This window comes from Periplaneta americana, chromosome 12 (genome assembly GCF_040183065.1).
Source record: "Periplaneta americana isolate PAMFEO1 chromosome 12, P.americana_PAMFEO1_priV1, whole genome shotgun sequence".
NCBI classification, from domain to species: Eukaryota; Metazoa; Arthropoda; class Insecta; order Blattodea; family Blattidae; genus Periplaneta; species Periplaneta americana.
This window is the reverse complement of record NC_091128.1, coordinates 112,594,852-112,612,042: the sequence shown is the minus strand read 5'-3', so window position 1 is coordinate 112,612,042 and position 17,191 is coordinate 112,594,852. Positions and strand designations below refer to the sequence as shown.

General features: G+C 35.8%; 1 long non-coding RNA gene across 1 annotated transcript in view; it reads right to left on the bottom strand.

The window, feature by feature from the left end:
• The window catches only part of LOC138710078 (uncharacterized), a 736,860-nt gene extending 727,902 nt beyond the window's left edge, over positions 1-8,958 (bottom strand). The window contains exon 1 of the long non-coding RNA XR_011335051.1: positions 8,786-8,958. This is a non-coding gene — a long non-coding RNA (uncharacterized lncRNA). The remainder of the gene's footprint in view (positions 1-8,785) is intronic.
• Positions 8,959-17,191: the final 8,233 nt, after the last annotated feature.

Below are 17,191 nucleotides of genomic sequence, written 5' to 3'. Positions count from 1 at the left end.
AGCAATGTATTATGATAATAAATGATTGAAAGAATTTTAGTTGTCCTTTAAATGAACAGAAATTTGATCCGAACAAATGCAACATTGTAAAATCCCTTTACAGAACGAAAAAAGCAAATCGGCCCAGAGATTGGCTCCAACCTTTATAGATTGTCGGCATTTAATACGGCAGTAGGGATGTCAGTCCTACTTGCCCGTCGCTTTTACTGCCAATGAATTGTTCTGCGTACTCATTTCTGTTAGAGGTTGAGTAGACCGCGGGCCATAGTGAGGCTGGAAGGATTAAATTAATGTAAAAATACATTACCCATCGCGAATCGAACCCACGACCTTTCGGCTTGCAGCGTTATTTCTTAACCGTGATGTTACTGTGCGCTCCTATCGCGATTACAATATATCATAATATACTGCGGATATAAAATTATTATTATTATTATTTTATATAGTGATTTATATGTGAAGTTACTGTTTTCATTATACCACTATATAAAATCTATTCAGCATTAACATTTATTTATTATGATTGTGGTTTGGATTCAAGGTTGGTAGCATTCAAATATCACGCATATTTGATCTTTGATACCTCATCATTATATTGTTTTGAGTATAAATCAGTCTAGTGAAAATTCCAACATATCAACATTAGTTCTCTTAACGATAGCATCACTAAACTGAGGGTGGTTTTCATTGTATAAATTCTGAAAAGCGTGTTGTGGCCTGTGAGAATTATTCATGCGTAACAGAGCCAACGAACTGGATGATGCATCAGGTCTATATTACCATATTATGGAATCTCAGGGTAATACTGAAATGTTGGAAGTATATTAAGTCCAAACGCACGATGTCAAAACACAAAATATTTATTTTTCTCTGACTAAAATTACCGTGAAACCCTAATATCTCATTACATTCTTATCTAGTGGAATATTAAACAACAATAGGCCTACGCTTTCCGTTTAGAAGATCCAATGTAATTCGCGGTATAGTTGAGACAGGAGGTTATCTCGGAATATATGGCAGAATTAAATTTAGGCCTAGTAGGTTAATTAATTTAATCGAATTCTCAAAATTAGTTTCTGAAACCAAACCATTAAACAAGCAATAATTGTATATTATTTTATAAATCTGATCTCGAAAATGACAGTGGCGAAGCTCTTAAAAGGCTTCTGAGGCTTATCCGACCCAAAAAAATTGAGTCATTACACCTAGTAACAGTAGGCCTGTAAGTTCATAATAATAATGTATCGTAGCACTTGATTTCACTCCGATCTTTCTATATATTAAATGCACTATTGGCAGTCATTTTATGATGCAGCATTTAGTGCGAGAGGCTTGCGGCAGAAGCCTTTAAAGACATGGCTACGACCTTGACTCGTAAGCTTGAGAGGGGATCGGGGTATCAATTCGTTACATCTCGGTACGAAATGCGGTTACCCTCAACAATAATACGTTACGCTACATTGGTCTTCTGTAATGCGCTGCATTATTGAGTGTTGGTTTAATGAAAAATTTATGTGTGTATGTGCGTTGCATATTAATTTTCTGGAAAATGGCCCAAACTGAGAGAACATTGAGGTCATTATTTGTAGAATTAAAAGAGAAACTGCTTTCAAGTTGGACGTATGAAAGCAATATTGTTCTTACAATAATAGAAGATCGACACTACATTTTCCCCAACGGAATTGAGACATCTGTCACATCATGGAATCGACAGAGAGGTGCAGGTGGCTGTTAAACCTTAGTTCCGATCCCAGGCGGCTGACTTCTTCTACGACACAAAGCTACAAAAATTGATCCCATGGTATGACAAATGTTTCACTTCCAGTGGGGGATATGTTGACAAATAGTGCAACAATTGCTGTTTCTGTTTCGATAAATCTTTCCAAGCAATTAAGTTTTTCTTCTGTAAACGGCCCCAGTAAAAATCACTTTCTGGACGGCCTCGTAATTGCGGTCGAGTGGCCAAAATTTGTATAAGCACTTCTTTTGATATTATTAACATGGTGGAAGAAAAAATTTAACTTTTTTATTAGCCCTCATCAGAATGTTTGCTTGTTAGTGGATAGTTCCGATAGATCATGGGTAGAAAAGTCTTCGATGCACCTGCAGTGACTTTCTATGCACACAGTTCGACTCTTTACTATATCTTATGCTGCCGACAGAAGATTTCAGTAGCAGATTCTTGGTCCTAGGAATGACATTTATTTTTGGTTCGCTGTTTTTATAGTAAATTATGTTGAATATATAACCCTACGACGTATGATACTTATAAACATATCATGATAGCAAGCAATTATTTAAAAGAATAGAGAACAGAAAATACAAACTTGTAAACGGAAACGGGTACAGAAAAATGTGTAACTATATCCTTATTTCTATAGTCAATTACAAATTAATTGACAATGACATAGGAAATTACACAAAACCTAGAAATGTTTAGGATATTAATCACGGAGGCTTATATTATCACAGGAAAAAGATATTTACTTCACAAAACTAAGTAGAAAATAGGTAAGCTAACTAAATATTTGATTCGGTTTCTTTCTCTGTGTTTTAAAATTTACCTTGATGTGCCTACTGAAAGTTGACACTTCTTTTTGTTTGTAATGGCGTCGAACACTAGTTCAATATTGGAGAAAATTAAACGTAATACACATACTAAACGTCCATTAGTGTTGCGGCTTCCAACATTATTTTTCCAGTTGTTTAATATGCTGAAAAAACTGTTCGGAATGATATGTCAAACAGATTAGAGCCACAATGCGTTCTGCAAAACGACGAATTTGTTGGTAATCATTTTCTGGCAATGCATGATGCAATAATTCAGGCCCAGCACTCGTGACGTGCGCAGCGGTGTGCTATTTTACAATATCAGAAGTTCACATTGCAATATATGTGGAGCATCAGCAATATTATATGAGAAGGGGTTGTGGAAAAGCTTAATAGGATATATTCTTCTTCCATTTGTTTCAGATCTTGGAACTTAATAGTGCTACAAGTCCTTTTTCCTTCTCTCAGACCTCCCCGGATATTTCGTCGGTACCACAATCATCAATAAAAACGTTCATAAAGTGTGATGCGTGCATAGTAATTGTTCCACAACGCCCATTCCCGTCTTCTGGCACATAAAAATATTTCTCCTACCATTCAGAATTAAACACATCGCTCCTGCGTGGATTCATGTTGCAGGTGATCCAGCACTGTTCACTTTGAGTGTAGGTAGCGGAGTGCATGAGAGTCTGGGAATGCAAGTGCTCTCCGTGAGCACCTCTTCCCCATCACTGCGATATGTGGAAAAAGTAAACAAACCCTCGCCTGTTCCTCCAACTCCACTCAATACTCTGCTATCAGTTAACCTGCATCTACGACTGGGACCTGAACTTCGAAGTCTACTGATTAATACAGGGACATCACTTTATTTTTACCAACATTTTTAACATTAACCTGACTATACTCGGAAACACTGTTACCCCTCTTCCATTACAGGAGTTTGGAGTTGCTAGTGCAATATGTAAACAAATCAGTTTACTAGCTATAGGAGGAGAGAAAAGCAGTGTATCCATTTATGTTACAGGGAAATACAGTATTATGATTTTCAGTTTGATCATTACTTTTAAGGTATTTTATCAAAAAGCAGTAGAATAGCAAAAATTGTTTTTCACAAACTCAATTCTTCAGGCGGTTATAGTCATTATGTAATGTCTACTTTATTCAACATATTACTAACCTAAATTATTCCTGAGAATTTTGTGAGCACTTACGTAAGAAACCCAAATTCCTACAGCTAACTTCTTGACTGACTTATTAGGACTTCCCTGCATCCTTTCTCTAGTATCTTCTACAGGATCTTCTGTCACCTTTGGCCATATTACACTTTTATTCCTTTCTGTGCACTCTGTTGCTCTAAATTTATCTACCAGATTAATGGCATTTCTACGAAAATATTCCGTAATGATATAATCAGGAAATTGTGTTGTTCACATTCGGTTATAGCCTATTGTAATATTCCAGTTTCATCATCGTCCTTCATACCTACAAACAGTAAAACAAAACTCTTGTTTAAATAATGCTGTTAAGTACCGTACTATATCATAGGGTACCGTACTTTCGGTAACTCTAATCTTCACTTGTGCTCAGTCCACACAGATAAATTCAGTTATGTTACACCATACCTGTGTGAAAATAAACTTCAATATTTTTTTAATTGGGTTATTTTACGACGCTGTATCAACATCTAGGTTATTTAGCGTCTTAATGATATGAAGGTGATAATGGCGGTGAAATGAGTCCGGGGTCCAGCACCGAAAGTTACCCAGCATTTGCTCGTATTGGGTTGAGGGAAAACCCCGGAAAAAACCTCAACCTGGTAACTTGCCCCGACCGGGATTCGAACCCGGGTCACCTGGTTTCGCAGCCAGAAGCGCTGACCGTTACTCCACAGGTGTGGACACTTCAATAATATATATATATATATATATATATATATATATATATATATATATATATATATATTAAGCTCTTTCTTCTATAGAAAACGCAACATATTTCTGAAACACACTGTACTCTGTACTGTTTACTTCACTACTAGCAACAGCGGCCGTAAGTTTGTGTGACTGACGTTAGCAAGGACAAGTAAAAATAAAATGATGTCCCTGTAAAATGAGAGAGAGGTGCAGTGTAGTAGTAGAATGATAGAATGAAACCCTCTATTGTCTGCTTTATATACCACAAATTCCATCACGACCTGATCGGTGATCAAACCCGGACCGCCTGAATCAAGACCAGCGCGTTGATACTTGAAGCAAATAGGCTACACAGCATGGTGAGTGGAAGCACTAACACTCTTCCTACAAACATGTTGATTTTAAGTACAGTCGGGTGAAAATTTCAATGTTTAAATGTACAAATGTAATATTTCTAGTAGATTTTAGGTCTACATAAAATACAATTTTGCACAAAAACAATTGCAACCCGTACATTGGAGAGGACGTGTGGTAGATAGCATTTGTTTATATCGTCCGACCATCAATGCATTCGAATGTATGTCATCCATTGTAAATGACGTCATAGTGCCAGAAAAAGGAACATGACAAGTTGTGATTGATCACTAACAATAAACGCACTCAAGAAATCATATACAACAGAAAGTGGACAAAACTGCAGAATGAAAGTTACTAGAAGTGACAGCAGTACAATTAACCTAAAATTGTCTATAGGAAATTGAATCTAAGAAAACCGGGTAATTTTAAAGATACGATTGAAATTATGACGTCATTTGTGACGTAAGTTATTAGGCTATAAATTGACGGTACTGTGATCGATAGGTGAATTCGTGCGATAAATTGTAGTTAACATTGGAATGTTTTTGAAATTTGAAAGTTCATTGGTTCAAAATATGTACATGGCGTGTAATAGACCGATTACTTGGTTTAGTTTAGTGCATAATATGAGGATTGTGAAATGTTTCTTACTTTTTGAGGGTGCTTGTAGTTTGTGGAGCGAAGTGTAAGGTTTGCAAGAGATCTAAGAAACATAATTATTCCTACGGATCTATTTGTGTTGTTTGTGGAAAGAGGACAGTTATTATTTTTTTTATTTTATTGGGTTATTTTACGACGCTGTATCAACATCTAGGTTATTTAGCGTCTGAATAATATGAAGGTGATAATGCCGGTGAAATGAGTCCGGGGTCCAGCACCGAAAGTTACCCAGCATTTGCTCTTATCGGGTTGAGGGAAAACCCCGGAAAAAACCTCAACCAGGTAACTTGCCCCGACCGGGATTCGAACCAGGGCCACCTGGTTTCGCGGCCAGACACGCTGACCGTTACTCCACAGGTGTGGACGACAGTTACTACGAAAATACTTTGGTTGTTGGATATTTTCTACTTAACAAAATATATATAATCTATGTATGTGTTGATGCATGGTTTTATGCACACCTGAAGGTTTGAAGTTGATTTAAATATTAATACAGTTTATGATTATGTCTGTGATTTTTAATTTTGTTGTGTCTTAGTAATTTTTCTTAAATTCTTGTGTACCTTTTTTAATTTTAGTGTTTTGTAAAATGGCTGGCTATGATTTTATTCTTGACGTCGCGAACGTTTTTTGTACCGTATACGATGGTCATATTGGATTAATTTGATATAGTCGCTGTTTTCATAAGAAATTTTATGAAAAGCACTGGATTTTTTGTTTTTTTTTTTTTTTAATGTGATATGGCTTTTTATTATGTTGTGGTTTATGACTTTTGAAAGTTGTGTTGATATAGGGAATATTTTACGGTTTAAAGGTCGTAGCCCTCTAAACTTTGATTAATATGCACATTCAATATCCTATGGGTTTCACAAATTTTTTTAGGAAATGGTGATTGTATTTAATCCACTATTGGCTGCAGTATTGGTAGCAAATGCGTTCGTGAAGTCACGATCCTTCCATCCTATCTTTAAAATAATTATCGAAAGGTGAAACTAACCTCAGGAAATAAAACTAACCTTCAGAAACTGAAACTAGCGAATAAGCATCATACCAAATCTTACAAAACCAAAGAAAGCTGAACCAAACCGAAACTAGAGTGAGGAACCAAAAGCTAACCTATAAAAACCTAAATTATTCTAAAATGATTAGCATAAATGGATATCTCTGTATAAACTCAGGTGAAACCAGCGCGCAATTAGTTCTGGTGATTTCGGAAGTAAAAATTCGGGTCAATCTAGAGCAGGCCTGCACAAGATTTGCGCTCTCCGAGCCGACTCACAGCTCATGAGCGGAATGCAGATATTAGCTGCGCTCTGTATAAGGGTGGACTGGAAGAAGGAGTGATCTCGTACAAAATATACACAAAAGCAAATACAGTGCTAGTAAGAGTGTTTATGAAATGAATTCCCGTTCAGTGTTTGCAAAACTATTTTGGACTATTATTAATTAACAAAGAAATATTTATTTTACAGAAATAATAGAAATTCTATAGCTACTTAAATGTACAATATCATTTTGTTATATTTTTATTTATCAGTACATCAAAACGAGGTTTTATGCTGTTGGCAGCTGAAAGGAACAGTAGCCTACTGATCGTAATGAAACATCAGTTACAGATATTCCATGTGTGCCTTTATTAAAGTTGATTGCAGAAAACAGTTGCTCACAAATATAAATGTTGAGCTAAACATAGCAATCTTTTTCACAGCCAGCCTGTGTAGTCGTGGATATTATGGCTGAGGTTTAGTCTTGTAAATCTCAACCAGGCTAGTAGTATTATTCAAACGATCTTTAACCCTTAGGTCACATTGAAGATCAATAATTTCGAGCTGTAAATCGTTAAATGTTAAATGTTACGTTCCGTCTTTTAGATTCCTACATACTGTTCAGTAGCAGTAGGTAAGCAACGTGAAACAGTTACTGAGAATAGGCCTACACACTGCACTCCACTAGATAACTCAGTGGTCGTTTCCCTCTCCCCTACCTATAGCAAGTCTAAGTCATTCTGACGTATCTTCCTCTCCGTTTCGGAGAGCGGTAAATACAGCTCTCCCGCTCCGAAAGAGCGCTGTTTTTGCAGGTCTGATCTAGAGCATCTGCCAGCCACTGAACGAATATTGCACACTTTTATCACTGTCAATGTGGCAGCTATAAACCAATTTTCAATACTTTTATCACAACTACAACACATTTCAAATCTTATTGTACCATATATATAGAATTATTACTACATTAACACATTTAATATATCACGAAACATGTAAAATGTAATTATTATGAAAGTCGTCATAGCGTCTTCGTCGAATTAGTAGTATTAGTACGATCCACTTCCACTAGATGGAAAGCAACACGATTGGCAGAGCCGGCAATACATGAAAACGAAATGATACTAAATGTGAGGAATGTACTATAAGTGTGTAGTATTATGTAACAGGTTAGGTTAGGTTTGATTAGATGTGTATTATGTGACGGATTAGGTTAGGTTTGATTAGGTGTGTAGTATTATGAGAAAGGTTAGGTTAGGTTTGATTAGGTGTGTAGTATTATTACTACGTTGGCAACACTGAAACCCACTGTTACATTAAAGGAATATGGCGGTATTCTTCGTTCACGCACGACTATTTTTCATATATAAGTGAGGTACATATTTAGAGGGGTTGGGGTGGGGTGGGCTTACAGCTGTCCCAGTGATCGTATCAATTTCTATTAATCAATACTATAAATCCAAGACATTTTCAAGGTATTTTATCGACTTCCTATAGTGGCTGGGACATAAGAAAGATTCACCTAGATCAGTACCGACAACATCATGAAACAAAAAATCACCAGCTTTTGCTCAACACTTGGAAATCCTGCAGATTCGTACGTACAAGGCATAACAAAAGCCTAAACTAACCTAACCTGTCACAGATTCGTATACGCAAGGTATACGGTGAGTATACGCCAGCTTGAAACTTTCGTAATGTCACCAAAGTTATCTTTGCATGACTGAGGAGAGCTCTCTGAACACTTAAAGAAGTATAAACGGAGTACGAGAAACTAACTGTCCACTAGTTCAACCTAGTCTCATGCGGTGGGAACGAGTAAGCGAATCCATCACACGAAACTAGAGGTAAATACATAAACGAAAAAAATTGTATCCATATTCTGCATTTTAATTCTAAATTACAAAAATATATAATGTGGCATATTAGTGTAAACGTAGTCTTATTTACAGTATATTACGTTATATAACTTCCACTGTAATGACTGCAATAAAATTATTGTAGTTTAATGTAGCAGCTGTTGTTCTGGTAACATATTACCTTTGCTTGTGGATATTTCCCTGACTTAGTGGTGCAACGTGGTCCGATATAATCTTCAGTCCAACTACACACAACAAGCACAGATAAATGAAATTCAGAACACTTTACTTCTGCACTTTTGCCCGCAATTACCACAAAAACACAAAAGATCGGTTCTTCATTAATCCGCACTTTCAAACGACACGGAAAACACTGAAATGGAATTTTCCCCCTCCACCTTACATATGCAACAGTGTTCCAATTGACACAATCCCTCTAAAGAGGAATTGAAATATGCTTGTCAGCTTTGAGAAGTCACTATATCCGCAACTCAAGGTCACTTAATATAACTCTGCTAGCGTGTCGGAAGAATAAAATTAAATAATTCACTCGTTAAATTGATAATCTTTACAGAAATTATACAAGATAAAATGTAACTGCAGTCATATTTAACATTAAAGAACACTAATATGATATACGTTGAATTCTGGTTTAGAAAGAACTAGCTTTGCTTAGAAAATACTATGAAAAATCAAGACGACGTATTGAAAAACAGACTCACCTTTTTTCTGTAGGTCAAAATGTGTCCATATAAGTTAACCGAAAGGATTCAGCGACTCCCAAATCTAAACTGCACTCAGTCAAAAAGTTATATAGCACTCGTTACCGCTACAGTTTTCCACAATCACAATATACACTCAAATTTACAGTTACCGACGCAAGAGAAACAAACTTACAATTTATAAATAACTTCTGCACTAGTGAAGTAACTTGCTGCAGATTGTCTGTAACCACAGTCCACGCTTTAGTCACTGCTGTTGTTAGTTCAAGAGTTCATCGTAAATTTGAGAGTTTGTTTCCCAGATTTCGGAATTATCGCCCCACTGTTCGTGCAGGAAACTTATCGTTCACAAACACTATAACGTCTTCTTGCATCCTACTAACTTATTTAAGATTAAAAGTAATATTCCATGTGTACTATAAACTAACTTTGTATAGATAAGATTTGTTTAACCACAGTATCCGCATAAAATAATTGTATATTCGCTGAACATGTTTATCTTGTAGAAGTTGTAATCGAAATATAACTTACGACATACAGCAGGGATTTTGTAGCCTCATATCTATGCATATTATTAAGAACTCTTTGTAACAAAATTTATATAAAGCACAATATTAAAAATGACAAACTAAATAAATATCTTCATTCAAAATACACTAATATCATCACAGGGCATTTACATCGAACTTAAAAGATAGAAATGTTCTTAAGAAAAATACCAGAAGCAAAACCCATATGTCTTAAAATCAATCGCACAACCAACATAAACTCTTTCCGGTACTAAGAGAGCGAGTATCGCTCTTTACCAACCTAACAGACTACATTTTACCATTTTCTTCTTCTTCTTCTTCTTTTCTTCTGCTTCACATGCAGGGTATAAACTAATTTACCTCCAAAGGATATTTCTCGCTGGTCGCAACATTCTTTTAATTTCAAATAAAATTAATTCCCGAAAAAATTGCACTTATTCCTTCCTTCCATCATCACTTCATCTATTAATCTAATTTATCTATATTTATACTACGTTTTAGGCCTATAAGTTTGTTTACAATGGCTCAAAGGAGACTGAGGAAATGAAAGAGGAACAGTTTTCGTATGTATGTGATAACAGTCAGGTATATACGTCGCTTTCCCCCTAGGGGGTCCTTGCAGTTTAGACCACATACACGTTAGAGAAATTATTGAAACTTTTTGCCATTTACATGAATGCAGGGTTGACATCTCTGATAATATCCTTAAGGTGCATCTACACGGTTCAACTTTTCTTTCAACTTTACGCATTCAAGTAATACATACAATATTTGATATTTAATATTAATTTATATATATACGTAGTGAGGATAACGTTCAAAACGGCGCACCATGTAGGCACAAAATCTTCATGTATCTCAGCGTTGTCAGACACAGCCTAAACGGAGCGGAGCGCTCCACTATAACTCGTTGGGAGCTCCGGTGCTTCCACAAACATAAGCAAAATCATGCTCCGACTTGACGTTTCTAGCACCACAACCGGTTTCGGAGCTTACAACTCTGACACTACTGATGTATCTTAATTGAACACCCGTTTTAAACTCGATTCAATTCAATATTCTTCCCAGATTGCATGCATACGCGTATGGAAATTTGAACCGTGTAGATGCAGCTTGAAATTTCCAGAAGTTTAACGATTAATCGCTGCAACTGAAGCTATGCTAGCAGCTAGTTTTTCTAAGATATTTGTTGGAATCTCATAGACCTTGCGTTTCATCTCCTCTACAAAAGATAGCAATGATTTTGTAGAATCCTTATAATTGTGTGCAACGTTTAAGTAGTTTTGCGATTTCGAATTGAAGAAAATAAAATCATCTTAGCATAATCATAAAACAAATAACTTTAATTTTAATGAATATCGAACATGTCTTTCTTTCTTTCTTTCTTTCTTTCTTTTTTTCTTTCTTTCTTATAAAGAAATAAAGATTATTTTCCGAAACGAATATAAGTTAAAAAACAGTTTTTCGTCTATTTCGTCATTTTTATGTATTAATAACAATACAGATAGCATCCCAAAGTAAAAACTGAACAAGACTTCCGATTTATAACAGACGGACATATGGTGATGATGATGTTTGATCATTGTTATCAGTCGGTTAACATGACGTTTGCTCCGTCCAAATATGATCACAATAAGACTCGTGCACTCTGAATTTGAGTGGTACTCCCATGAAATCAGTAGCCAATGTCCCTGGGTTTCTGAAAGTGATCAAAGCGACATAGGACGTTTTTTGAGAATGGTTATCATGCATGCCTTCATGAGAACCCGCATAATAATAAATTACTTAATCATAAAAATTTCTATTCAATCATAATGTATTGTATTTGTATTTCTGGTGCTGTGGAAGAGAAGGCCTGATGCCTTTTATATATACATAAATAAGTAAATAAATAGACAAATAAATAAATAAATAGGTGAAGAAATAAATAAATAAATAAATAAATAAATAAATAAATAAATAAACGTACAAAGTTCAATCCTTTTTTTGATTTGAGAAATTAAGAAATTAATTTTCGACACAATACAAACCTTCAGATGGCATTTTCTTCCTAAGCTGTAATTTCAATATAGCCTACTTGTAGCGAAAATTATATGAATACAGAATTTCTTTGGAAATATTGACAGTAAAGAAGTTCCTCCCCGATTGAATGCTGCAGAGTCATATTTCAATATTCCGAATGATAAAAAAAGAACCGTGTGTGATATATTAAAAATATATCGACACAGACAAGAGGGTGAGTGCAGGAGGCGAATTGTTAATCAAACTATCGAAAGGGAGGGTGTGGAATACAATAGCAGACGGACACATGGTCACCTCTGGCCTTCGTGTTCTGAATGGCCGTCCTCTGTTTCATACACAGTTTCATATTCAGTTACAACAATATTTATTGGCCTTAAGGACATAATACAATGTTGTTCAGCGTTATATTTTACATCGATTTCCATTTAAGAATTCCAAACTGCAAAAGAATTTCTCCACGATAGAAGAAAATACGAGTACTGTATATAATTATTATTGTTTACACAAAGGAGGTCAGTAATGGAAATAAAATTAGATAGAAACCATTGCTTTTGCAGAAACAAAAAAAAAAAACATACAACATAATAGACATACTGTAGGTCTTACTTACTTACTTACAAATGATTTCTGAGGAACCCGGAGGTTTATTGCCGCCCTCAATTAAGCGCGACATCGGTCCCTATCCTGAGCATGATTAATCCAGTACCATCATCATCATATCCCACCTTCCTCAAATCCACTTTAATATTATCCTCCCATCTACGTCTCGGCCTCCCCAAAGTTCTTTTTCTCTAAGGTCTTCCGATTTTAACACTCTATAATAAACATTTCTGGATTCACCCATACGTGCTGCTCATACCAAACACCTGGTTTCAATATTTCTAATTACTGTATGTTAGTTGAAGAATACAATGCATGCAGTTTTTCGTTTTGTAACTTTCTCCATTCTACTTTAACTTCATCCCTCCTAGCCCCAATTATTTTCCTTAGCACCTTATTCTCGAACACTCTTAGAGTGAGAGTCCAAGTTTCACCACCATACATAACATCCGGTGATATAACTGTTTTATTTTATTTATTTTATTTTAGTAGGTTATTTTACGATGCTTTATCATTATGTTTGGTTATTTAGCGTCTGAATGAGATGAAGGTGATAATGCTGGTGAAATGAGTCCGGGGTCCAGCACCGAAAGTTACCCAGCATTTGCTCATACTGGGTTAAGGGAAAATCCCGGAAAAAACCTCAACCAGGTAACTTGTCCCGACCGGGAATCGAACCCGGGCCACCTGGTTTCACAGCCAGACGCGCTGACCGTTACTCCACAGGTGTGGACTAACTGTTTTATAAATTCCAACTTTTAGCTTTTTTGAGAGCATACTTGATAGCAAAAGCTTCTCAACCGAATAAACTAGTATTATTTCCATATTTACTCTGCGTTTAATTTCCTCTCGAGTGTCATTTATATTTGTTACTGTTGCTCCAAGGTATTTGGATTTTTCCATCTTTTGAAGGGATAAATTTCCAATTTTCATATTTCCATTTCGTACTATGTTCTGGTCAAGAGAGATAATCATATGCATTGTTTCGTTTTGTTGTTGTTGTTGTTGTTTTTTTTTTTTTTTGGAGTTTATTTCCAAAACCTATCTCCTTACTTGCTTGAAGTAAAACAACTTGATTAATAAAACCATACGCATGATTTTATTTTATTTCTCAGCTATAATGAGTATAAAACATGTATCACAGGAGTTGTTTAATTGATATCCATCTGCATTCATGGATTTCTGCTTCTGAAATTCTTCGTATTTCTATTGTTATATTGTCTTTCATTTCATTTATACCGTGAAGGTTATTTCTACAGACTCTATTTTTTAGGGTTTCTTACAAATGAAAGTCGCACACGGAAAGATCTGGCAAACGTGCAGACCACAAACTTAGAAATTATTCAGTCATTAAAACCCTTCTTATATCGGCCAATGAATCACAGCAGTGCGGTGTATGGTAGGATCTCTTTGAAAATAAACATATTGTCTCTCGTCACCTGTCAACAACTGAAAAAATAATGCGAGTATTTCTGTGCGGTACATCTGTCCATTTGCTGTCCTATTGTTAGAAAACACAGACCCTATTATTTGTGTTGCAGTGAAGGGAAACTTCAAACTACCTACTACGACCAATATCGGTCATTTTGACCCATACATTTTATCGTCAATTTTTCTCTGAGTAGAAACATTATAAATAATATCTTAGTAAAAAGTTAATGACTATAATTAAAGGGTTGAGAGTTAGTTTTAGAACATAATTTGACACCCATATACACTCTTCTTCTAAGAAAATCTTATGTTATGCTTTAATGAACAAATCTGTTTATTAACTGTATGTCACTAATAACATGTTAACTCTACCAGTTGTCAGATGGATTCTGTTCTTAAGATTTAAAATTATTAATGTTTCGTGTTTACTCAATGTTACATCATATATGTCGCAATTATCATATATTTTCTGTTTTATCAATGTATCTATTATCTATTGGTAGTTATTCACATCTTGCATATATATATATATATATATATATATATATATATATATACACACGATTCTTCCTGAACCTGGGCCACACAAAAATTTGTTACATTCTGCATAGATATGTGGTGTGTTATTTATGCTATGACACTCTTCAATCTGACAAGTGTCCTGTTCGGCTTCCTGGACACTACAGCTGGAATACTGTCTTTACAAGGGTGGTTGTTATTGTTGTTCTGTAAGGAGTCGTCAATTCCTCTGCCAGTTTCAAAATGAAGTCTCGACTTGATACACTTTCCTCAGTCTTTTCTGTAGAGGATCCAAACATTGATGGCAGCAAGATTCAATACATTGAAAAATACTTGCATAGCCATCGACGGCACTCATACATTACCGTGTAGAGGCAGGTCATTTGGTGCAGGACATCAACTCCACATTTTGTGGAATTGCAGTAAGAAACAATCTCGGGAAATTTCTTAGTGGCATGTCGTTCTATGCTTAATAACTGGTGCATTGAACTGAGGAGAAGGGCAGTTTTTTGCTTCTTTCTGTAGTATCACGTCAATGTTGCAGTCTATCTCCTTATCTGTAAGAAAGTGTTGTGGACATAACGCGTTTTGATTCGAAACTCCTGAATATAGTGCATATTAACAGATGACAATACCAGGCAACTAACCATTGAAAAAAACCAAATGCAATAAGGATGGCGTGTTCCATTGCAAACATGTTTAAGTTGCTTTCTTAATGGATTACAGGCTTCTTCCTTAAAATTCAACGACAGTTCAGGACGAAGTTCCAAGAGCAGCAATATGAATTATACGATATCCTGTTATACGCAATCAAAGGAGGAGTATGCTCCGCTATGTCTGATTTTAAGGATTATAGTGCCAATATTTTTCTGGAATACGATTGACTCTAATGCATACAAGAAGATATTCACAGAGTTTGTGGAACAATTTTAAGACGTAGAACTGAACTAACGTAAGGATATTTTCAGTAAGATAAGAGATCCGCCATAAATCTAAAGATGCAATGAAAACAATATCCATTTTTTTCGACAACTGAATAATCTCTGCTTGTCTGTGGCCACCATGTTTGCTTTAATCTTATCACTTCTGAGTTATTCTTGTGGGGTCGACTTAAATATAGGGTTTTCCACAACAGGCTCCAAAACCTGGTACAGTTGGAGGACAACTTCACAACTTCTCTAGAGAAATCAGGAGGACTAACAGTGTGATGTTGGCATACCTAAAAGAAGCTCCGTGTATAAATTTGCGTAAGGAAAACGGCGGTCACTTCCAGCACATAATATGACGTGTGCACACATTTCAAATAAATCAAGACTAGTCTCCTGTGAATGTAATCAATTTGCCTTAATTTATTTGTGAACTATAAACAAGATATTGGGTTCGGCTCTATAATAATCAGACTGCATTTCTATGGCGCTAATTACAAAGTTGTTATTGATTTGGTTTACCGAATTACGGCATGTGGGTTGAACCGACGTTAGTCTACCATCTGCCGCCCATTCTGCTTCCCGATTCCCCTTTACTTTGGACGCGCCCATACATGTTACGCAATAATGCGATTGTTGTGAGTGCAGTATCGTTTGAGGTACTGTACCTCATGCAATGACTCGCTACTTGACTCTCGAAGAAATAGTGTTTGTGTGCGTGACACATTTTAAGTATGAATCGGTCGCTGGGTCTGTACGGAGATTATTGGAAAAATATCCAAATACTTCACCGCTGACGAGGCAAGTCTAGTGTCATTGGTGCCAGAAGAATAATATTTACAATCAATTCATTAATGTATCAGTCTAATTAACTTACACTTCAAAAAATGGAATTAATGTTGAGTTAGAAGTTACAAGGACTTCAGTGGAAGAACTGGGAAGGGTGAACGAGAACATTACGCGATATTGCTCTTGTGTGGGACGAGAGGATCGACAATTTCAGCATCTCTCATTAGGTAGTGTGTTGCAAATTAACTACGCTGTTACGGTACTAATTCTCGTGGGCGCAATCGCAATCCTCGCCAAGGATCCGCGCGCAGATACATCAGTAAATCAAACCGATACCAATTCTGCACTTTAAAATAAGCAAGAGACGTATTTGAATATGTGTTAATCAACGAAAATAACAATAGTAATTATGAATATAAAGATACAAGAACTACTGATATGTAAAAAACTATTAAATAAAATAGCATAAGTACAGGTAAAATACAGATATAGGAGAATTCGATATTAGGAATTCTTTCATACTACTACTCTGTGATGGAGCAAACAATGTAGGCCTACAGAATCACGTAAGTACAGTTCCTAAAAGGTTAATTTTGCCGTCTCTTCAGTGCTGCCAACTAATACTAGATACCACCAAAGAGGGTAAAATCACAGTGCCATGTACAGTAGTAGTAGTAGTAGTAGTAATAATAATAATAATAATAATAATAATAATAATAATAATAATAATATAGTATTAGCAATAACGATATCTTGTTTGTTTATTTATTTATTTATTTATTTATTTATTTATTTATTTATTTATCTATAACATCTCGACTTTATGTTGGGAGATGTTTTCTAAGTTCAATAATAGAACGTATTCCGAATCTCACCGGTGAGCAATCCGATGGCATCACGGTGTTCCGAATTCCACCGATGACGTCATTGATGCTCCACCGGTGTCGCACCGGTGCCATCAACTTGCAGAGGTGGTGGCAGTCTCCATCAGCCGCCACCAGTGAATCTGATTGGTTCTTGTATAGGGCGGGAATTAGCAGACGAATAA